Source organism: Nerophis ophidion, linkage group LG05 (assembly GCF_033978795.1).
Source record: "Nerophis ophidion isolate RoL-2023_Sa linkage group LG05, RoL_Noph_v1.0, whole genome shotgun sequence".
NCBI lineage: Eukaryota > Metazoa > Chordata > Actinopteri > Syngnathiformes > Syngnathidae > Nerophis > Nerophis ophidion.
In genome coordinates, this window is record NC_084615.1 from 80,010,904 (window position 1) to 80,031,047 (window position 20,144).

The 20,144-nt window shown below is 42.1% G+C and overlaps 1 protein-coding gene across 3 annotated transcripts in view; it reads left to right on the forward strand.

Annotated features, from left to right (window-relative positions):
• The window catches only part of ndst1b (N-deacetylase/N-sulfotransferase (heparan glucosaminyl) 1b), a 187,744-nt gene that overhangs the window by 25,006 nt on the left and 142,594 nt on the right, over positions 1-20,144 (forward strand). Inside the window, exon 1 of one of the 3 annotated variants that reach the window (XM_061902119.1) lies at positions 7,646-7,666. The exons of the other annotated variants lie outside the window; for them this stretch is intronic. The gene's annotated coding sequence lies outside the window, so the exon portion shown is untranslated. Of the gene's footprint in view, positions 1-7,645; positions 7,667-20,144 lie in introns of those variants that run through there. 3 annotated transcript variants of the gene reach the window in all.

Consider the following 20,144-nt stretch of genomic DNA (forward strand, 5'->3'; position numbering starts at 1 on the left):
AACCGATATTTTTGTGTACCGTTACACCCCTAGTATTTATGAACGTAATTAAGCAATGGCACAAACATTCATGTCATTTCCAAAACAGAAAGTGCAAGATCGTCAGAGACATTTTAAAACAAGCTATGAGTGCATTTTTGTGCATGATGTCACGCAAGATATTGAAAGCAACTGCGTGAGAACGTATACTCGAATATCACGATATAGTCATTTTCTATATCGCACAGAGACAAACCCGGCTTATATCGAGTATATCGATATATCGCCCATCCATAGCCACACATGAGCTTCTGTGTAAGAGGGAAACATCAAAGAACAAACAGGACATTAAAGACATTAAAGAGCATTGCATAACTGATGCACCCAGCCATTTCTACATCCAGCTACAAAAGTAAAGCATCCATCCATTCATCCATTTTCTACCGCTTGTCCCGTTGGGGGTCGCGGGGGGTCGCTGGTGCCTATCTCAGCTGCATTCGGGCAGAAGGCGGCGTACACCTTGGACAAGTCACCACCTCATCGCAGGGCCAACACAGATAGACAGACAACATTCACACACTAGGGACCATTTAGTGTTGCCAATCAACCTATCCCCAGGTGCATGTCTTTGGAGGTGGGAGGGGCCTATCCCCAGGTGCATGTCTTTGGAGGTGGGAGGGGCCTATCCCCAGGTGCATGTCTTTGGAAGTGGGAGGAAGCCGGAGTACCCGGAGGGAACCCACGCAGTCACGGGGAGAACATGCAAACTCCACACAGAAACCCAGGACAACTAAGGACCTTTGTATTGTGTGGCACATGCACTAACCCCTCTTCCACCGTGCTGCCCCAAAAAAAGTAAAGCAACAACAACAAACATATGCACTGTGGTAGGGTTGGGTATCGTTTGAATTCGAACGATTCCGATTCCTGACGATTCTCGATTCCGATTCTTTTTGTACAATGTGTTTGCCAGGTAGTCCCTGGAAGGTGGTATGTATTTTGGGTTGAGAGTTTTCACCATATCCCTGCAAACATAAACAAACATGTAATGTTGCTGTTACTGTTTAGCCCAGTATCAATTAGCTTAGCTCTAACGTTATTGCTTAACTAACCTAAATGTTGGAGATTCCACCTCTAAAAAGGGATGCGGTCTTTTGATTATGTGCGCAGTGACCCTTCTGTGGCACCGACATCTTCCCCATTGCCGCTACGGTGAACGGAGTACGCTGAGCACATGGCGGAGCCTGGCTAGCAGCTTGTAAATTGTCTATGAAAAAATACGCAGGCTAATTTTTTAGCTGCCTCAACCTTGGCGCTAAACACATTATTTACTGCATGTATATTGTTTTACTTACCGGATTTGGACTGCAGTTCAGTCACCGAGGTGCCGGGCTGGGCGTCGGAGCCGGAGCCAGAGGAAGAGGCAGAGGAGGACGGTCGGCACAGCGCGTCGAAGACAGGACACGCATTTATTTGTACTCCATGAACTCGGAGGTGCTTCATCATGTTCGACGTGCACCCTTCTAAGCACGAGATAGTCCTGTCGCACGTGTTACATTTCGCCGATATTTCATTTTTTTTAGTAAAATAAAGCCACACTTTCGACCGCCGACGCCCGCTTTCCATGCTTGACTGACTCGCTCGGCTACGTAGGCTCGGCTATGCTAACACTTCCGGCGGTGGGCGCTTCTTCGTTGGTGTTCAGCGGCTTCTTCTTCTGGTCGGTGGACTTATTCTTTTTTCCGGTCGGCGGACTGGGTATCGAAACTAGGAATCGAAATTTAAGCTTTTGAACGATTCCGGGAGAATTGGAAAGTTAGTCCCGGTTTCAATCGATACTCCATACCCAACCCGACACTGTGGTTGCCTCTGCGGTGTTAGATCGATCGATAGATAGATAGACAGATAGATAGCTAGATAGTAGGGCTGCGAATCTTTGGGTCTCCCACGATTCGATTCAATATTGATTCTTGAGGTCACAATTCGATAATATATCGATTTTTTTCGATTCGATTCTCGATTCAAAAATTATATTTTTCTTATTCAAAACGATTCTCTATTCATTCAATACATAGATTTCAGCAGGATCTACCCCAGTCTGCTGACATGCTAGCAGAGTAGTAGATTAAAAAAAAAGCTTTTATAATTGTAAAGGACAATGTTTTATCAACTGATTGCAATAATGTAAATTTGTTTTAACTATTAAACGAACCAAAAATATGACTATTTTATCTTTGTGAAAACATTGGACACAGTGTGTTGTCCAGCTTATGAGATGCCATGCAAGTGTAAGCCACTGTGACACTATTGTTCTTTTTTATTATTATCATAAATGTCTAATGATGATGTCAATGAGGGATTTTTAATCACTGCTATGCTGAAATTATAACTAATATTGATACTGTTGTTGATAATATTCACTACTTTTGTTTTGTTCTGTGTGGTGTTTGTGTCTCCTCTCAATTGCTCTGTTTATTGCAGTTCTGAGTGTTGCTGGCTCAGGTTTGCTTTTGGAATTGGATTGCATTGTTATGGTATTGCTGTGTAGTGGTTTGTTGGATTCATAAAAATAAATAAAAATAGATAAAAAAAAAAAAAAGAGAATCGATTCTGAATTGCACAACGTCTTCGCATCGATTTTTCCCCACACCCCTAATAGATAGATAGATAGTACTTTATTGATTCCTTCAGGAAAGTTCCCTCAGGAAAATTAAAAATAGGTTTTCCACACCATCGTCTGCCGGGGTGTGGTGAGCATGGCCAGAGACCGGAGCAGACCCAACAAAGCAACCAACACCCTCGGTCGCCCACTAACTCTCAATAAGGACCCTCGTAGGCCAGTTTGAGTCACCCCATGGCCTCTCCAGATGGCGCAGGTTCACCATACAGTTAATATCTAGGCCACATAACCAACTTTCTGTCCCCCCCACCCCCGATATGCTCCCCACAAACTTTGTTCTCATTTCTCTCTGCCACCCTCTGTGCTATTGTCTCTGATGCCTTCTCAGCCGTGCCCCGATTTATTTCTTTCATTCCCCCCGCCCCCTCCTTTCTTTTTAAAATTCCAGAATCCATTTCTTTTACCCCAAGGCACAACGGGTGATGGCATGAGACGACGTAGCAAATTAAAATCGGTTTGCTCCCCTTGGATGTTGTTGCGAGAGGAGAATGGAGGGAAAAAGAAAGCTAGTGGAAAAAAAAAAAAAGCCCATCACCCGCGCATTATTTTCCCTTTCCTCGGGCTGTGTGGCGGAGTAACACCTTTCTCCCTTTTTTGTCAACACTTTTTAATTTACCTCTTTATTTTCCTTCCTCCCCTCATCATGACTGCTACGGCTCAAAACCAGACGCTCCTTCTCCGCTCTTTCTACCGTGACCTATTTGATTAGTTTTGGTCCAGTTAATCATTAATTGAGGTTATCTAACGTTCTGGTAATGGCGCCGCTGTGACTCAAGTGTCGAAAACCGTCTGCGTCCAAACCAGTGCTTTTCAACATTTTTTCAACCAAAGCACTAGGGCTGGGCGATATATCGATACACTCGATATATCGCGGGTTTGTCTTTGTGCGATATAGAAAATGACTACGTTGTGATATTGGAGTATACGTTCTCACGCAGTTGCTTTTAGCTGCGGGCATTATTACACTGCATGCGTCTCTCCGTCATTCTTGTCTCTCCTTCTCACAGAGACTTAAAACAAGCGCACCTTCGTACATACGTCACGCGTGCAACATCACACGCCCTCCCTGAGCAGAGAGGTAGCGACATGGGTAACATTAGCTGTAATGCTAACGATGTGTTGCGAGTAGTAATGAAGGAAGAATTATTCCCAAGAAAAACAGGACGGGGTCCATCATCTGGCGGTGGTTTGGCTTCAAGCGGGAAGATGTTGAACATTTATACGGCAGAAGCGTTGCTACAAAAAGTAGCAGCACTGCTAATTTGTAGCATCATTTAAAAAGTCACTCCGGAAAATGAAAAGTGCTTCAAACTGTGCTTGTCAACATCTCCCTTCGGTGCCACACCAACAAAATGACGAAGCAACTATTTCCACATCAAGACCGTAGGACATATACTGATATGCAGCTCATTTTTATGTCACACTTATTGAAATATCTTGTGTGACATCATGCACAAAAGTGCATTTTATTTGTTTTAAACTATTGTAGTGGCGTTCTGTACAAAAAGTGTACTTTAATTTAGTGTTGTTTTGATACGTCATCTTAGTGACATCATGCACAAAAGTGCACTCACAGCTTGTTTTAAAATGTCTCTGACAATCTTGCGCTTTCTATTTTGGAAATGACATGAATGTTTGTGCCACTGCTTAATAACTGTTTAATAAATACACTTTTAGTCAATTGACTTAGTTGTGATTTCCCTCTCTGCATGAAAGTTTAAAAGTAGCATATATGAATGCAGTATGAAGAAGAATGTTTGAATGTAGACACATAGAATCATCATACTGCTGTCATTATATGCATCAAGTGTTCATTCAAGGCTAAGGCAAAAATATCGAGATATATATGGTGTATTGTAACATGGCCTAAAAATATCGAGATATTAAAAACAGGCCATATCGCCCAGCCCTAGAAGGCACATTTTATGCGTCAAAAAAATGTGGAGGCACACCACCAGGAGAAATGATAAAAAAATGAAACTCAGTTGACAGCAAAAAGTCGTTGTGGCAATTGTTGGATATGACTTTAAAGCAAGACCAAGCATGCATCACTATAGCTCTTGTCTCAAAGTAGGTGTACTGTCACATCACGCCCTGACTTATTTGGAGTTTTTTGCAGTTTTCCTGTGTGTAGTGTTTTAGTTTTTGTTTTGCCCGCCTATTTTGGAGGCTTTTCCTGTTTTGTAGCAGTTTCATGTCTTCCTTTTAGCGATATTTCAGCATGTACTTCATACTTTCCAACCTTGAGACCTCCAAATTCGTGAGATTGGGCAGAGGGATTAAGGGGGGAGGAGTATATTTATATCTACAATTCACTGAAATTCAAGTATTTGTTTTATTTATTGAATTTCAGTGTTCATTTATTTCCACATATACACACACATAACACTCCTCTCTACTCATTCTTGTATTTGAAAGTGTAATACTTTGCAGCCAGTGGCAAAGCCTTTGAAGGAGCATAGGTATGGGCAGCATCCGTGACATTTAATTTGCAGGAAAGGAGTGAGTTTAGGGTTGAATTGTCCATCCTCGTTCTATTCTCTGTCACTATCTTTTTTTGGACATGACTTCTACCCGTAGTTTTGAAGCGATGGATGATGGGATTCCGGATGTTGTGTGTCAGTGTATTAACGTGCTGGCTGGAATAAAGACACACGTGCCTGCCTACTTTATGGGTTATAGATAAACCTACGAATAATGGAGACACATATAATAGTCTCCTTCTTGTTGTGTGTGCAGTTGTGCACTCTCCAAAAGCCGTAGATGTTATAACGTGACTGGGTCGGCACGCTGTTTGTATGGAGGAAAAGTGGACATGACGACAGGCTGTCCTCACTCAGGTCCGGCTGGAAATCGGCAGAAATTCGGGAGAATGGTTGTCCTGGGAGATTTTCAGGAGAGGCAGTAAAATATGGGAGTCTCACGTAAAATTCGGTAGGGTTAGGAATTATGATGTACTTTGTTTTAGCAATCTGGAATATTTCAGTTGTTTCTATCGTTCTCTGTGGGGACACTGTTGATTGTCATGTCATGTTCGGGTGTACATTGTGGACGCCGTCTTTGCTCCACAGTAAGTCTTTGCTGTCGTCCAGCATTCTGTTTTTGTTTACTTTGTCGCCAGTTCAGTTTTAGTTTCGTTCTGCATAGCCTTCCCTAAGTTTCAATGCCTTTTCTTAGGAGCACTCACCTTTTTGTTTATTTTTCGTTGAAGCATTAGACACCTTTTTACCTGCATGCTGTTTCCGACATCTACAAAGCAATTAGCTATCGGCTGCCACCTACTGATATGGAAGAGTATTACACGGGACAGCACCGACACTCAACAACAACAGCACATAATTTGCAGACTATTAATACTGGTTTGCAAAAAAAAATATTTGTAACTGTACGTGTATTTGTATTGAACCGTTTCGGTACGGGGGTTCCGGTTCTGTTTGGAGGTCTATCGAACTAGTTTCCACACGAACATATTAAGTAGCCGCCTAAAATAAAGTCTTAACAAGCTGCTCCGCTCCGTTCTGCCTCTGTCTCCTACACAGCACCCAGCATTGTCCCATCCACACAACCATCTAATTGGTTACATGTAAAGCGGTAACAACCAATCAGCAGTGCGTATTCAGAGCAGTAACAACCAATCAGCAGTGCGTATTCAGAGCAGTAACAATTAATCAGCAGTGCGTATTCAGAGCGCATGTAGTCAGCGCTTCAGTATGGAGCAGAAAGGTGTTTAGCAGGTGTGCAGCCGACTCTCCCCAAATTATAATAAACACCTCCCAGGCTACGTCCTAGATGACGTTCTAGAAACAAACTGCAGCTCAGCTCGCTCGCAGTCCTGGCTTGAGGTGAAAGCTAATTAACTTTTAGTGTAACGTTAGCTCATTTTGCGGTGTGTTTGTGTGTGTGTGTGTGTATGCTAGTGATATAATAATGTAAGTGCATGATTAAGCCTACATGAACTCCATGGTGTTCAGGGATGAATAGTCTCTCCTATTGCTATTGTATTATTTTTTTCAGCAAGAGTTACATTAATCATTAGTAATGTAGCAGCCTAGTTTGAATGGCAACATGCTATCACATGTTGATAAAAATATAACATTTACATAATAAAAATCAACTACAGGCTTCCCAAATGCTGTAATAAATTAAGTATGGTGAGTTGACTTGAAACTGTTTAATATTGCACTTTTTATATGTAGAAGAAAAATGTTGTCATTTTATTTGAGGCAGTTTAATATTGAATAACGTGCGCAGAATTATTATAAGTGTTCCCAATGTTAAGAGGATGAAGCCATTGTTTACAAATTTGGTAAATAAATAACCAAAAAATTAATATTTTATTGTTTTCTTACTGTACCGAAAATGAACCGAACCGTGATGTCTAAACCGAGGTACGTACCGAACTGAAATGTTTGTGTACCGTTACACCCCTACTAATAAGTGGAATTAGATATTCTCCCACAGCACACCAGACTGAATCTCACGGCACTCTAGTGTGTCGCGGCACAGTGGTTGGAAAAACACTGGTCTAAGCCACGGTTCTTACCAGGGCGCATGCTTGTGTTCTATTATTGGCATCTTGCAAAGCGGCATCATTGTCAAAGCTATATGTGTTTAATAGGTGAGCCGCTCACTGTAATATGTCATTGTGTCAGAGTACAATACCAGGCCTAAGTGCACTGAATGCAAATGAATCTTGTGGGATGGCAGCAGCTGAATAGTGTGGGCTTCTGGGTAAAGGAGGGAGAGAGGGAGGGCTAATAGTGGAGAGAAGGGAGGTATGCAGTCCTGGCTGGGTCCATTCATCATGCAAGGCCTGCTGGGATGAGCGGGGGTCAGTCCTGCACAACACAATTACAGACTGTTCTGCTTGTGTTGTGCAGGCCGTACTCCGCAGTCTGACTCTGTTTTGTTGCCTTTCCTCTCTTCCATCCCTCGCAAATGTGTTCCGCAGACATCAACGCCGCATCCATTTTCCCTTGTTTTGCAACTTTGAAGTCGCCGCTCAAGGTATGGCCTTGTACCTCAATTAGTTGTGCTCAGTGTGTGTCTTTAGTGTTCCACAATGTAAGTTGCTGTATTTATTTAGTTATACCCGCGTCAGGCTTTAATTACAAAGCCCACTTTCTGACCCAAAAAAGAGCAAAGAACGCGATTGACAAGCCTTTTGTTTTCCCTGACGGTCCCCTGCAAGCTTTACAATTGTTTCCAGAGTGCTGTAAATATCCATGTGTTCTAATGCCGGGGTGTCTAAGTCTAGGCCCAAACTGTCTCAACCAGGGCTGGGCGATGTGGCCTTTGATTAATATCTTAATATTTTTAGGCCATGTCACGATACACAATGATATTTTGCCTTAGCCTTGAATGAACACTTGATACATATAATGACAGCAGTATGATGATTCTTTGTGTCTACATTCAAACATTCTTCTTCATACTTCATTAATATATGCTTCTTTTAAACTTTCATACAGAGAGGGAAATCATGACTACCGTATTTTCTTGAATTAGCGCCGGCGCGGTAATTGATTTAAATGGGAACATTATCAGCAGACCTATGTAAGCGTCAATATATACCTTGATGGTGCAGAAAAAAGACCATCTATTTTTTTAACCGATTTCCGAACTCTAAATGGGTGAATTTTGGCGAATTAAACGCCTTTCTGTTTATCGCGCTGGAGGCGATGACGTCAGAACGTGACGTCGCCGAGGTAACACAGCCGCCATTTTCATTTTCAACACATTACAAACACCGGGTCTCAGCTCTGTTATTTTCCGTTTTTTTGACTATTTTTTGTAACCTTGGAGACATCATGGCTGGTGGGTGTGTTGTCGGAGGGTGTAACAACACTAACAGGGAGGGATTCAAGTTGCACCACTGGCAAGAAAACTGCCGCCAGACCCCCATTGAATGTACCAGAGTGTCTTCACATTTGAGGGGTGATGCTAAGACAGACATGGCACAGAGATGTATGGATAACCTGCACATGCATTTGCAACTATATTACGTTTCCTTCCACCCACATTTAATGCGAAACCAACACTTACCAATCGACGGATTTAAGTTGCTCCAGTGTCAAAAGATGCGAAAGTCCTGATCGTTTGGTCCGCACATTTGACCGGCGATGCTAACTCAGCTATTCGGCCATGCTATGGCTATGAATAGCGTCAATAGCTATTCGCTCAATAGCTTCAGTTTCTTCTTCAATATTTTCATACTCCAACCATCTGTTTCAATACATGCGTAATTTGTTGAATCGCTTAAGTCGCTGAAATCCGAGTCTGAATCCGAGCTAATGTCGCTATATCTTGCTGTGGTATTCCCATTGTTTGTTTACATTGGCAGCACTGTGTGACGTCACAGGGAAATGGATAGTCGCATCGCAAATAGCGAAAATCAAGCACTTTAAAGCTTTTTTTAGGGATATTCCGAGACCGGTAAAATTTTGAAAAAAACTTCAAAAAATACAATAAGCCATTGGGAACTGATTTTTATTAATTTTAACCCTTTTGAAATTGTGATAATGTTTCCCTTTAAAGAAAACAATCTGAAGTTGTCTTTATTTGTTTAGTTTTAAAGCCAGGATTTTAATAGTCCGGCCCGCGTGTGCACAGATTTTCCGCCATGCGGCCCCTGAGCTAAAATGAGTTTGAGACGCCTGTTCTAATGTCAGTTGACAGCTGATCCAAGCACGTATGACTGTCTTGTCTTTCTGGAGACATTTTTCACCTGTTGACATTTTCCATGGCAAAAATGCTGCATATGGCTTGAGCGTCTGAATCGGAGCAACAAATGAGCATGCAGCATCTTTTGAAGGTGTTTTTTTTTTTCCCCAACGTCAACATCCTAGTACGTGACGTCCTCAAAAAATGTGGAGTGAAGGTTCTTTTTCTTTTAGGAGGATGTATAATGGAAGATGTTCCTGCATGCTTTAGTGTGTAAGTGCCTCAGGAAAGTGTCAGCATTTTCACTGGGAACTTATAAGTAGCCATTATCACGACAGTTCCCATGGTTACAGTTATTTGGATAAAAGTCAAGCTGTTCTTTGTGTTTAATACACTTTCTGCAGTAATAGGCTTTGAAATTTTCTCATCGAAAATATTTGGTCGCTTCCTGAATGTTATGAACTCCCGTTCCCATGCGATTGTCTTCTTAAGCAGGATAAGGCTGCCCAGATGTGTTGTACCTGCTGCAGCTTGAAGGACGCCATAGCGTACAGATGGCCACAATTCTTTATGTACTTCTGAAAATAAATCTGACAGACATTTCTAATATCAATTAGGTTTTGACTTGGAGTGCTCCCTCTCCATCACAAGACTCGACATGCCGCCTCCTCTTTTGTGATGTCATCAAAAGAACTGCAGCCCAGCCGGAGAGACACCACCTTAACTACCACTGTAGTCGAACTATAGGCACGTAAAAACAACACATCCTGGAGAGACGGTCGGAAAGTGGCTTGAAGACGGCCCGTAAAAGATCATCTTGACTACATGACCACCATTTCATGTTATGTAGACCACAAGGAAGTGTTTAAAATGTTGAAAAGTAATCAGAATATGACCACTTTACTACAAACCCCGTTTCCATATGAGTTGGGCAATTGTGTTAGATGTAAATATAAACAGAATACAATGATTTGCAAATCCTTTTCAAGCCATATTCAATTGAGTATGCTACAAAGACAACATATTTGATGTTCAAACTTTATTTTTTTTTGCAAGTAATAATTAACTTAGAATTTCATGGCTGCAACACGTGACAAAGTAGTTGGGAAATGGCATGTTCACCACTGTGTTACATCACCTTTTCTTTTAACAACACTCAAACGTTTGGGAACTGAGGAAACTAATTGTTGAAGCTTTGAAAGTGAAATTATTTCCCATTCTTGTTTTATGTAGAGCTTCAGTCCTTCAACAGTTCGGGTTTTCAGCTGTCGTATTTTACGCTTCATAATGTGCCACACATTTTCCATGGGAGACAGGTCTGGACTGCAGGCGGGCCAGGAAAATACCCACAATCATTTTTTACGAAGCCACGCTGTTATAACACTCGTCTTGCTGAAATAAGCAGGGGCGTCCATGATAACGTTGCTTGGATGACAACATATGTTGCTCCAAAACCTGTATGGACCTTTCAGCATTAATGGTGCCTTCACAGATGTGTAAGTTACCCATGCCTTGGGTACTAATGCACCCCCATACCATCACACATGCTGGCTTTTACACTTTGCACCTAGAACAATCTGTATGGTTATTTTCCTCTTTTTTCTGGAGGACACCACGTCCTCTGTTTCCAAATATAATTTGAAATGTGGACTCGTCAGACCACAGAACACCTTTCCACTTTGCATCAGTCCATCTTTGGTGAGCTCAGGCCCAGAGAAGTTGACGTTCCTGGGTGTTGTTGATAAATGGGTTTGGCTTTGCATAGTAGAGTTTTAACTTGCACTTACAGATGTAGCGACCAACTGTAGTTACTGACAGTGGTTTTATGAAGTGTTCCTGAGCCCACGTGGTGATATCCTTTACACGCTGATGTGGGTTTTTGATGCAGTACCGCCTGAGGGATCAAAGGTCCGTAATATCATGGCTTACGTGCAGTGATTTCTCCGGATTCTCTGAACTTTTTGATGATTTTACGGACCATAGATGTTAAAATCCCTAAATTCCTTGCAATAGCTCGTTGAGAAATGTTGTTCTAAAACTGTTTGACAATTTGCTTACAAAGTGGTGACCCTCACCCCATCCTTGTTTGTGAATTACTTAGCATTTCATGGAAGCTGCTTTTATAGCCAATCATGGCACCCACCTGTTCCCAATTAGCCTGCACACCTGTGGGATGTTCCATATAAGTGTTTGATGAGCATTCCTCAACTTTGTCAGTAATTATTGCCACCTTTCCCAACTTCTTTGCCACATGTTGCTGGCATCAAATTCTAAAGTTAATGATTATTTGCAGAAAAAAAAAATGTTTATGAGTTTGAACATCAAATATGTTGTCTTTGTAGCATATTCAACTGAATATGGCTTGAAAAGGATTTGCAAATCATTGTATTCTGTTTATATTTACATCTAACACAATTTCCCAACTCATATGGAAACAGGGTCTGTAGTTGAGTGAACCATCAGTGCCCCTGCTGGTTGCGGACAGCACTGCTCTCCATTCGGCTTGAAGATATGATTAATTTCACACAATCAGGTGTCAAGCCTGGTTTGCTTTTAATTAATAAAAGTATAGTTACAACTCACCATTTTATTATGCAACCAATGTGCTCTTTCAGATTGTCTGCCAAAGAGCATCCTCATAAATGACAAATACTCATTCTTCTCAAGTTTGGTTCTTGGCACAAACAGGCTGTTTGTTGACCAGCTTGTGGACGGTGGGGAATTGTGGCTTTTTCAGAGCCTCGCTGCCTATATAAAGCATTTCTGAAGTCGTTAAACATGGCTACAGATGAGGAAACGGACACCACTTGCTCACTGCGGGGGAGCTGACAAGAATGACGAGGAAAACCCGAGACCGACTGGAACGATGACAAAGTGGGCCAGAAAATGCAGAAAAAAGTGTATGGAAGCCATTTGAAACAATAAGCTGTCTTCAACTGGCTTCATGGCAAACTGTAGGGATGCATCTCATTTCTGCCTTCCTTGAGTTGCAGTCTCCAGTGACAGATTGGCCTACATAAAAAGGACACGGTTTGCAATTTTTGGCTTTTCTATCCAAGTCACTCTACACCATGCGCAAATGTTTTTTTATGAAATTGAAGAAATTGGTGGACTGAATGTGAACTCTGGCCTTCTCTTTGGGATAAGATCTGTCAGTTATAAGAATAGGACTAAATTCATCCATCCGTCCATCCATTTTCTACTGCTTGTCCCTTTTCCGCGCCTATCTCAGCGACATTCAGGCAGAAGGCAGTGTACACCCTGGACGAGTCACCACGTCATCGCAGGGCCAACACAGATAGACAGACAACATTCACACACTAGGGACCATTTAGTGTTGCCAATCAACCTATCCCCAGGTGCATGTCTTTGGAGGTGGGAGGAAGCCGGAGTACCCGGAGGGAACCCACGCAGTCACGGGGAGAACATGCAAACTCCACACAGAAAGATCCTGCGGGGATTGAACTCAGGACCTTCGTATTGTGAGGCACATGCACTAACCCCTGTTCCATCATCATCAGCGGTCACTCGAAACGAGTATGACAATCCTTCCGGTAGGGGGGTATCCCTTAATGGAGGATCCCTGTGCGTGACTTTAACGTGGGGAGACAGGAACCGCACGATCCTTGACAGATCCGGGTCAGGGTCCAGTGGCATGGAGTCTAAGACGACTCGGGACCCTTTTCTGCTGCAGTCTTCATCCGCCATCCCAGCCGTTGTGACGCTCCATAGGGTTTGCAATCATCCTCTGCCTGTTCCAGCGTTGAGGTCTTGGGTTGTTCTTTCCCCATAACTGGGCCCACATGGATGTGAGGGTTCCTTCTTCCGCCATCGCAGCCGTTGTGATTGTTCTTACATCTACCGTCTTCCGCCTGCTCCGCCATTGAGGTCTTCACCGTATCCCTGGCTAGGGGGCAGTCAGGTACTAGTCCTTTGCCAAAGGCCACCTGGGGTAACAGTAGTAAAGGTGTTAACCTCCTAGTGCCCCAAGACCCCATAGAGGAGCCTCCAATGCCGGATGCACTTTAACACCATGCCCAGGACACAAAACCCCTGTTCCACCGTCCTGCCGGCCTAAGTTCAAAAATACACAAAACTAAGGCTGGACATTTGACCAATGATGGAAAAAATGTTATTCTGAATGTTTGAATGTTCTTACCGTATTTCCTTGAATTGCCGCCGGGTATATTGTATGCGCCTGCCTAGAATTACTGCCGGGTCGAACTCGTTTCGCAAAATAATTAGCGCATGCTTAGCATTACCTCCGGCTCAGGATTAACGCCGGGTCAAACTCGTTTCGCAAAATATTATTTTTATTATCGCATGTCTAGAATTTCCACCGGGTCAAACTCGTCACGTCATGAGTGACACTTCACCTGTCATCATTTTCGAAATAGAGGAGGCTGATTTCAATCATTTGAAATCGCATAAAAGAAAGAAGATTAAGAGCTATTCAGTAGTATTTAAGTTCCAAGCTATTGAATATGCTAAAAAGAACAGTAAGTAGCTATGTTTTATTAATATACCGTAGCTGCATGTGTCAAATATGAGTCATTAAATGACTCCCGCCTCCTGGTGGTAGAGGGCGCTAGTGATCCTTCTTGGGACTACTCGGCTGCAGAAGAAGTGACAACAAGCAGCAAGAGTGAGCAGCGATCCTTTATTTTTTTCTTCTCGCTTGCACTTTTAACATGGAGGATTACATATCTAAAATAAAATAGTTTTCTAAACTGGACTTTCAATCGAAGCAGAAGGTAATAAAGGACGATCTCCATTGAGACAGAGAGACTTTTAAAACTGAAGAAAGATAAGGAAGACTTCTATAAACAAGTTATCCATGCTTTTGATCAGAAGGAGCTGCGCATGGACTTCATTTATAAGTAAAGGTAAGACCATAACAACGTTTTTTTTATTGAATATGCTTTTCATGATGGTATCCTTACATCACACTCAAATGTTTAAGCGCACGCCTAAATTTACCGCATGCCTTTGGTAAACGCCGGAGTGAGAACGGGTTTTAAATTAATTAGCGCCCCGGCGGCAATTCAAGGAAATATGGTAATTTGTCTTTCTATGCCAGGATTGTACTGAACAGAATAGGAGTTGTCGTCACATCAGATGTTGGGGCGGATGGAGCTCTACTTCACATAACTGATGCCAGGAATGGAATCAGAACTCTTCCGTGTGTTGTTCGGATCATATGTTTTTTTTCCCCCTTTTCCTTTGTGTTACTAATCCGTTTGGAGCGTGTTTGTGTAGTTTTGATTACACACGTGCGCATCGCGAGGAGGAGAAGGAGAAGTGGGTGAGTGTTGGAGGCGTTCACCATGGCGAGCGCTAAAGAGATTTAGTTTGAGCTATGACGACGGGAAGAAAGTGGTGGATAAAAACTGTGACTGTATAAAGTGATAGTAGGCCATGGCCGACCACATTTCTTCTCTCACGTGGTCTGCGGCCGGTCCCGCGGTCCCGGGTCCCTTGGGAAGACTCGGGATGAAAGTTTGTTTCGGGTCGGTCCCACAATTTACAGAACTTGCTGTTTTTTTAAGGTTGTATTTTCTAGAATTGTTTTTAGAAGAAATGGTAACGGTGGATTATAGGTACATACGTACAGTATGGTATTTTTGTGTCCTGGGCATGGCGTTAAAGTGCATCCGGCAGTGGAGGCTCCTCTATGGGGTCTTGGGGCACTAGGAAGTTAACCCTTTTACTACTGTTACCCCAGATGGCCCTTGGCAAAGGCCTAATACCCCCCTACCCCCTAGTTAGGGGTACGGTGAAGACCTCAAAGGCGGAGCAGGCGGAAGACTGTAGATTTAAGAACTACCACAACGGCTGCGATGGCGGAAGAAGGCTGCAGCAGAAAAGGGTCCCCAGTCGTCTTGGACTCCATGCCACTGGACCCTGACCCGATTCTGTTAAGAATGGTGTGGTGACTGTCAGTGCTCCAGTCTCCCCACATAAAACAAAGTCACGCACAGGCATCCTCCATAAAGGGATACACCCCTACCAGAAGGATCGTCATACTCGTTCAAGTGACCGCCAATGATGATGATGGTATTCTGGGTCGTTGCAGACAATAAAAATCCATCTACAGCAAACCGAATTTAAAAAAAATTGTGACCACAGAACTGGATTTTGTGAACCGTTCCACCCTAGCTCATGTCCTGGTCTTCTTTAGCTGGCAAACTACTTAAAAATAATCAAAAGCACTTCTGTTTTTGGCAGCCAGGTAGTGCACTCATTTTGCCTCAGCTGCCTTCAGACGCGATTAATCAGTCAAATTATTCAATTGCCAGAATCATAATACATTTGCCGAATCCCCTTCCCATCCTAGTCTCAGTTTGTTGTACTAATTTGATGTTTAAATGGTTTTAGGAAAATATCTGCTCCATAAAGATATTCATAGTATTACTGGAAAAACTACTACCATATTTTTGGGACCTATGGGCGCATTAAAGGGGTCATAATATAATTGTTTTCTAAACTTAAAACACTATCTGGTGGTCTACATAACATGTGATGGTGGTTCTTTGGTCACATGTTGCATCCATGATGTTTTACAGACCATTTTCAAGTCGCTTCCTGAGTGTCTCCTCAGGATGTGCCGTTTGGTGGGCGCTTTTAACTACGTGGCTCACCTTCGACATCGTCCTCTCCCCGTCATCTTGGTTGTAGCGGTGTAGCGTGCAAGGACGGGAGTGAAAGAAATGTCAAAAGATGGAGCTAACGCTTTAAATGACATTCAGACTCTGCTCCAATCAATAATGGAGCAGCATATTTTCATCCGAGACTCAATATATGTGACCCGTGAAAATCCGTCCAACCGGAACCCTCAAATAACTTAAATTCTGTGGGTGAATTATGTAAACCTACTACAGTTTTCAGTGTTTTGATAGCTAGTCTACTGACAGACATAAGTAAGAACTTTACACTACTTTATATTAGAAATTGCAAAAGCGGAATATAAATGCCACATAATAAAGTAGAAAAAAAGAAGAAGCTTATGGCTACGTTGTCAACATGGACTACAATGGCGGAAGCGCGCACATTTTCAGGACTTATGCAGATCCCAAATACACATCAGCAGGTACCAGATGGTAAGAAAAGTTGGTTTTGCATAATATTGGGAAATAAAACGCCTGGTAATATGTTTGCTAATAGGTGTCATTTTGCGCTCCTTATACACCAGGGGTGTCCAAACTTTTTCCACTGAGGGCCGCACACTGAATAATCAAAGCAAGCAGGGGCCATTTATTTTAAAAACCAATACAATATACCGTAAGCATAAAAATATACATTTAGGCCTCCACTCAGGTTTGATCCCAGGAACCACAAAGGGTTTTGGTCAAAATAAAATGTTAAAAATGTGTCATTCAGTATTATTATTTTTATTATTATTCAAGTTTTAAATCTCTAGATCAACATTAGGTCTATCTGTCAATATGATGTTTTTAAAGATTTAAGTTGTATGCTCTTTTTGTCAAAGAAAACCATGTTTTTTTTATTGAAAAAAACACAAAATATGTAATATTGTCACCCAATAACATTTTTAAGTAGAATGTTTGAGATATATATAATAATAATTGGAGCAGGAAAAAGGTCAACAATTCATAACAACATCGATTTTAATTCACTATTATTTTTTGTGCAATGACACTTCAAAACAAAACAGACTTATCCAAAAGGGTCTTACTCATTAAAGTGTTAAAAAAGAAATTAACTTTTTTTTTTAGGCTTCACGGTGACAGAGGGGTTAGTGCGTCTGCCTCACAATACGAAGGTCCTGCAGCCCTGGGTTCAAATCCAGGCTCGGGATCTTTCTGTGTGGAGTTTGCATGTTCTCCCCGTGAATGCGTGGGTTCCCTCCGGGTACTCCGGCTTCCTCCCACTTCCAAAGACATGCACCTGGGGATAGGTTGATTGGCAACACTAAATTGGCCCTAGTGTGTGAATGTGAGTGTGAATGTTGTCTATCTATCTGTGTTGGCCCTGCGATGAGGTGGCGACTTGTCCAGGGTGTACCCCGCCTTCCGCCCGATTGTAGCTGAGATAGGCGCCAGCGCCCCCCGCGACCCCGACAGGGAATAAGCGGTAGAAAATGGATGGATGGATGGAACTTTTTTTTTTTTTTTTTTACTGTTTACTTTTAACACAATGGTCTCGAGATCAACTTCAGATCTATCCGTCAATTATACGTTTTTTTTTTGTTTTTTTTATTTGTTTGTTCGTTTTAGGCCATTCTAAAAAAAAAAAAACAGCTCAGTTTTTTACATGGCAAACACAAAATATCCAACATTTGCCCCAAAAAATATCTCAAAGGGGAATATTTAATGTAATTGGAGCCTTGAATTGGTCAAAAATTCATAATTGATTTTCATTCATTATTTTAATTTTTTTAAAGAAAGAAACAACCTGCATGGCAGCCTTTTGTTATTAGAGTAGACATTGCAACATGTTCTTGTTACATTTCACCTGTTTGCGCTTTTATTCCACTTTTTATGTTTTTAATTTTTTTCCATAGTATTTTTAAAATGTGCCGTGGGGCCGTTAAAAAATGACCTGCGGGCCGCACTTTGGACACCCCTGTTATACACACCATAATAACACTCAGGGGCGGTATAGCTCGGTTGGTAGAGCGGCTGTGCCAGCAACTTGAGGGTTGCAGGTTAGATCCCCACTTCCACCATCGAGTCACTGCCGTTGTGTCCTTGGGCAAGACACTTTACCCAACAGCAGGGGGTCCTTTGTCTGGCGGTGGTTTGACTTCAAGCGGGAAGATGTTGAACAGACAACCGTAATTTGTCAAGTGTGGGGCAAAAGCGTTGCTACAAAAAGTAGCATTACTGCTAATATGTAGAATCATTTGAAAACTCACCTGCTAGAGAATGAAGAGGGTTTACTCCGCATGTCGACATCTCCAACAAAATGCTGAGGCAACCATTTCCATATCAACACCGTATAAAAAAAACTAGTGAACAGAAGGAGATAATGTCCGCAGTAACCTACCACATAGTGAAGGACATACACAATTTGATTTCCTATTATGCAGCTCATTTTTATTTGACAGTTATTGAAATATCTTGTGTGACATCATGCACAAAAGTGCACTTTATTTATTTTAAACTATTGCAGTGGCGTTCTGTACAAAAAGTGCACTTTAATTTAGTGTTCTTTTGATATGTCATCTTAGTGACATCATGCACAAAAGTGCACTCATAGCTTGTTTTAAAATGTCTCTGACAATCTTGCACTTTCTGTTTTGGAAATGACATGAATGTTTGTGCCACTGCTTGATAACTGTTTAATAAATACACTTTTGGTTGTGATTTCCCTCTCTGCATGAAAGTTTAAAAGTAGCATATATGAATGCAGTATGAAGAAGAATGTTTGAATGTAGACACATAGAATCATCATACTGCTGTCATTATATGCATCAAGTGTTTATTCAAAGCTAAGGCAAAATATGGAGGTATATATGGTGTATCGTGACATGGCCTGAACATATCGAGATATTCAAAAAAGGCCGTATCGCCCAGCTCTAATTGCGATACATATCGTGATGCAGGAAGCTGCATATTTCAGTATATTGTGATTTTAGACAAGAATGTCCATTCGACAAGTGAGTAATGCAGTATCTAATAGAGGCTCTTTTCAATTTCAAGCGACCTTTGAGCTTTTGTATCCTCCTCCCTTTGCACAATAAACCTGTCTGTATTATCTCGGACAAGTTCTAACCACATCCCATGGCAACGGGCTGGGTGACTAAGTACACCTGCTCAGTTCCTGCAACCTGGCAATGCAGCAGGCTTGTCTATTGTCAAGTTGCCTTTTGTGTGCCCCGATGAAGCTGCAGAGCTCCAGTGACATTTTACTCCCCAGCACTATTTTGCTCATCTCAGGCTGATAGTAGTCGTTGCCGTACTGTACTATTTCTATCCAGAGGAAATGGCCCCCGTCAAGGGACCCAGTCTGGCTAATTAGACTTGTGTGAAGGAAGTGATGAAAAATATGCTCGTCGCCCTCGTTTTTGAAGGCCTACTGAAAGCCACTACTAGCCACCACGCAGTCTGATAGTTTATATATCAATGATGAAATATTAACATTGCAACACATGCCAATACGCCCGCTTTACTTTAATAAATTGCATTTTTTAATTTCCTGCGGAGTTTCTTGTTGAAAACGTCGCGGAATGATGACGAGTGTTTGTGACGTCTCGGGTTAGAGGCGACATATTAGCCCAGCACCACACGGCTAAAAGTCGTCTCTTTTCATCGCATAATTACACAGTAAATTGGACATCTGTGTTGCTGAATCTTTTGCAATTTATTCAATTAATAATGGAGACACTAAAGAAGAATGCTGTTGGTGTATTGCAGCTGCCTTTAGCACCGAGACAAAGCCGGTGTTTCTTTGTTTGTTGTGAAGCTTTAACACAGAGCGGTCAAGCAAACATGTTTCTCAACGTCAACCAGCAAATTTTTGGATGGGAAAATTGTGATATTAAGTTGGCTTGAGTGTAATAGGCGACCTCATTCTGCAACTCAAAAAGGCAGCAGTGATCTTGGCTCCTCGGCTTCTATCAGAGACACTGGCGTTCACCGCAGCCATCTGACTTTCAGGTATGGCTTTAATATTGACACAATAAGTAGATAAGGGATTTTCCAGAATTATCCTAGTAAATGTGTCTAATTACTTATGAAACGCTCCCACCTGGAGCCGTCGCCTTTTTTTTTTGTGCTTCACTCTAACTTTCCTAATCCAGAAATCTTTCATCCTCGCTCAAATTAATGGGGAAAATTGTCGCTTTCTCGGTCCGAAT